The sequence below is a fragment of the Dromiciops gliroides genome, chromosome 2 (assembly GCF_019393635.1).
Source record: "Dromiciops gliroides isolate mDroGli1 chromosome 2, mDroGli1.pri, whole genome shotgun sequence".
Classification (NCBI taxonomy): Eukaryota; Metazoa; Chordata; class Mammalia; order Microbiotheria; family Microbiotheriidae; genus Dromiciops; species Dromiciops gliroides.
Genome location: NC_057862.1, coordinates 450709554 through 450714360, shown reverse-complemented (window position 1 = coordinate 450714360; position 4807 = coordinate 450709554). Strand labels below are relative to the sequence as shown.

At 38.7% G+C, this 4807-nt stretch overlaps 1 pseudogene; it reads left to right on the top strand.

Moving 5' to 3' along the window:
• The first annotated feature begins 1490 nt into the window (after nucleotides 1-1490).
• Nucleotides 1491-2018, top strand: LOC122744709 (annotated as a pseudogene).
• Nucleotides 2019-4807: the final 2789 nt, after the last annotated feature.

The window sequence follows — 4807 nt, the reverse complement described above, 5'->3', positions numbered from 1 at the left end:
GTCATTGTTTGGGCTCTGACATCTCAGACTGAGTGTAAATAACAATTGTTTCTGTTTTGGATAGAAACCCTGAGGGTCTTTCCCTCCCAAATAGATTTTTTTTTTATTTTGACTAGGTAATGTGAGAATATTATTAATATTACTGCTGTAGTAAAAGAGGATATTCTTTGCCTCATTTTTTTTTTACTTAGCCTAACTCACTGAACTGGCATTGTGTAACACACTGAGACCTGGGAAAGACCTTAGCATAAAAAGGCCAAGGTCCCCCACTGCATTTGGGACCATCTCCTGTTGTCCTGACCTATAGCTTGCCACTGGACCCAGATGGCTCCAGAGGAAAGAGTGAGGCTGGGGACTTTGCACAGCTGTACCTCACTTAACTCCAATTCGCCTGCAATCATGACATCACCTTCATGATGTCATGGCTCTCTTGAAGAATAAAGGACAAACAACAACAACTTATACATAACACATGTTGTCTCTCCTGATAGAATATGAGCTCCTTTTTTTATAACTGAAACATTTTTTAATGTGCAGAAGAAAACAGAGAAAGTTCAAAAAGGAGTACAGACAAGCAGAACAGTTTTGAAAAGTAATGTGTAGACTTAATTATATACTTTTTGTTTTAGCAAGTGGGACAAAAGGGAGATTCACAATTACATACAGAATCTTCTTTCAGTGCTCTGCTGTATATATGCAAGTTCTCTTTTGGGGGGTATTCAAGTTCAGAATAAAACAAAAACAAAATAATGATATAAAGCAAATGTTAACCTAACTAGGTCTTTAAAAGCCCTTCACCAAACTGTCCTCATACTCCCTTTCCAACTTTATTATACATTAGTCCCCTTTGTGCTCTCTCAAGTCCAACCAAACTGACATTCTTATCATTGATTGCATGGGACACTCCATTTCCCCCCTCTGTGGCTTTGCACTGTCTGTCTTCCATACCTGAAATACCCTCCCTCCTCACTTTCACCTCTTAGAACTGTTTCATTTTTATCTTTCTATCTCCAGTCTCTAGCACAGTGCCTGTCACAGATTAGGCCCTTCATAAATGTTTGTTAGCAGTGATGAGGGACTTCAATTATCCAAACATTTGCTGAAGATCACTCTCAGCCAAAATCAGAGTAGCTAATAGTTCCTTGACTTGCCTTGATGATGATCCCATCTTTCACATAGTGAAGGAGGGTCAATTCTATTTTCATCTGATTCTCACTAACAAGGAGAAATTTTTGCTGAAATGGAAATTATGGGAACTTTGAGGGAACTGACCACTCACTCCAAGAGTTTGTGAGAGATTAGGCATGGTCTGACATGCAACCTAGATTTAGGGAGAGATTTCAAAGAGTTCAGAGGATGGATAGGTAAAAACCCCTGGACTAAAATTCATCAGAGGAAGTCAACTGTGGAAGGATTGGAAGTCCTCAAGAATGAAATACTGTGGGTGAGCAGGAAGCTGACTCCCAGAGAGTGGCTTTAACAGAAGAGGCATGATTCTCTGGTTAGCATACCAGAAAGCACTGGCTGCTCACCCATGGAAGATACAGATTATCACAGCTGGTCCTTTAGAGATAGGTGACATCATCTCTCAGCAGCTGATAGAGAAATGGGGTGTAGAGAAGCACCATGTCCACAGGACCCTGATCATGGCTTTTGGGGGGCTGTGGTTTTGTGGGCCCTGTGATAGGTGATTGGTACAGAATTTTGGACCAACTCATCCCTGGAAATACCAAGATGGATGCACTGAAGAAAATGGCAATGGATGAGGGGGCTTTGCCCCATGTTTTTGGGGGTGCTTGCTTCCACTGATTGGTACACTTAATGGACTGTCAGTCAAGGACAACTGGACCAGATTACAGTAGGATTACCCTGATGCCCTCAACATCAACTACTATATCTGGTCTTCTCTGAAATTGGCCAACTTCTACTTTATTCCCCTTGCCTACAGATTGGCTTTTGTCCAGTATGTTGTTGTTATTTGGAACACCTACCTATCCCAGAAGTCACATTGGTCCTGAGTCCTCCTCTCCTCATGACCCAACCTAGGAGCTATACCTCTTGACCCTGGGATGGGTTCAGATGTCTTCAGAGCAGTCCCATATAGTTTTCAGTATGCCAAGCCATTGGACAGAAAGTACTTCTGGGATGGAACACTGGGATGAATCAGTCTCCCCTCTACAATTTAAATAGTACAACCTTGAAGGTAGTTTTAGAAAATGAAAACTGATGTATCCTGTTTTCTTTGCTACCGATATGTACAGTCTTTTCCAAATTCCCTGCTCAACTCCTCCTTCAAGTTTGGCTAGACACTTAATTCACCCTAGACCATCACAAACACCTCTACCTAAAATAAATGGCAGTGATAATTTTTTGTGTGGGGGGCAAGGGGGTTAAGTGACTTGCCCAGGGTTACATAAAACAGCTAGTAAGTGTCAAGTGTCTGAGGTTGGATTTGAACTCAGGTACTCCTGAATCCAGGGCCAGTGCTTTATCCACTGCGCCACCTAGCTGCCCCCCGGCAATGATAATTAAAAAAAAAAAAGAATGAAATACCAAGATCACAAAGGGGAAAGAAATCTAATGAAAAAGGAAAAAAGGAGTCATATGAAGAGACAAATGTAGATGCATAGAAACCTCACAAACCAATTTAAATTTTGTTAAAAGTACAAAAGATGGAAGCAAAAGCATATAACAAATGATGACTATAAGAGCATGTCACAGTCTAGTAAAGTAGTATCGAGGTTGCTAAAGCTTGAGGCAGCTAGGTGGCACAGTGGATAAAGCACTGGCCCTAGATTCAGGAGTACCTGTGTTCAAATTCAGCCTCAGATGCTTGACACTTACTAGCTGTGTGACCCTGGGCAAGTCACTTAACCTTCATTGTCCCCCCCCCCAAAAAAAGCTCACAATAAGCTGGTGAAGAAAGGAGGAGGAGGAGGAGGAGGAGGAGGAGGAGGAGGAGACAACCTAATTGCCCAGAATTAACTGCAGTCACCTGGCCCAAATGTACTACATCCTTGAGTATGGAAAGAATTGACAGATATGATTACTGAGCCACTCAGCAATATTTGATTTTTTAAAAGTAATAAACATTTTTTATTTATAGTTTGGGGTTCCAATCTTTATCCTTCCTTCTATCCCTCCTTTTCCCCCTCCCTGAGGTGGCAAGTGATCAGATATAGGTTATACAAGTATACTTACGTAAAACATTACCATATTAGTCATTTTGTACAAGAAAACTTGGATAAAAGAAAAAATGAAAGTGAAAACTAGCATGCTTCAATCTGTGTTCCATCAATGTAAGTTCTTTCTTTGGAGGTGGTTAGTATGTTTCATCAATAGTCCTTTGAGATTGTCTTGGATCATTATATTGTTGAGAATAGTTAAGTCATTCATAGTTCTTCATCAAACAATATTGCTGTCACTGTGCACAATGTTTTCTTGGTTCTGCTCACTTCACTATACATCAGTTCATACAAGTCTTTCCAGACCTTTCTGAAATCATCCTGCTTGTCATTTCTAATAGCACAATAATATTCCATCACCATCATATACCACAGCTTGTTTAGCCATTCCCCAATTAATGGGCATTCCTTTGATTTCCAATTCTTAGCCACCACAAAAAGAGCTGCTATAAATATTTTTGCACAAATAGGTATCTTTCTCTTTTTGGGGATGTCTTTGGAATATAAACCTAGCAGTGGTATTCACTCAGCAATATTTGAAAGACCTTAGAGAATGGGAGACTTTACCACAGGACTGAAGAAAGGCAAGTTTTCCAATCTTTTTTTTTAATGAGGGCAAGAGAAGACAACAGATTCTCCAAATCCATGTCTTTCATTTCTCTATGTTCATAGTATACCCTATAACTATAAACTATAAACCTTGAAAATAATGATAACTAAACTTTATTTTCTTGAAAAATTTTAGACTATGGATCATTAAAGTGATTGCTAATGATCATATAGAAAAGGAAGTATTGATTATAAAAAGAGAGAATAGCTCTATCAACAACAGTTCATGCCAAACTAACAAATTTCATTTGCTTTTTTGACAGAATCACTAGCTAGCTAGATTAGGGAAATTTTCTATAATATTATATGTATATTATGTATAATATATATGATGTATATGGTTTTCAGTAGAGCTTTTGATAAAGTTTTCCATGCTATTCTAACAAAAAAGATGGAGTGATGTTGACTAGACAATAACCCAATTAAATAGATTCAGAACCTGCTAAATGACTAGACTCAAAGGCTAGTCATTAATGGTTCAGTGTCAACTTGGAAGGAGGACTTCAATGGACTATCCCAGAAATTTGTGTTTATTCTCATGTCATATAACATGTAAGTCAAGACTTACGTAATGATACAGAAAATATGCTCATCAAATCTGCAGATGACACAAAGCTAGGAGAGATGGCTAATACTAACGGAGTTATGAACTGAAAAAGACCTTAACTGGCTAGAGTACTGGGCAAAATCCAAGAAGATAAAATCCAATAGTGATCAGTGTCTTATACTTGGGTTCATAAAATCATTATGACAAGTGCAAGAAAAAAAGGACATGGTTAAACAGAAGATTGTCTGAAAAAGATTTGGAAGTTTTCACGGATTGCAATCTCAATACATCAGCCGTGTAATATAGGAATAAAAAAAAAGAAATGTGATTTGAACTTAATTGAGAGGCATAACTTCTTCCAGGAATAAGATCACATTTGGAATACAGTGTTCTGTTCTTAGCACCACAATTTAGGAAGGATATTCGTAAGCTAGCAAGTAGACAAAGAAGGGCAATGGGGATGGTA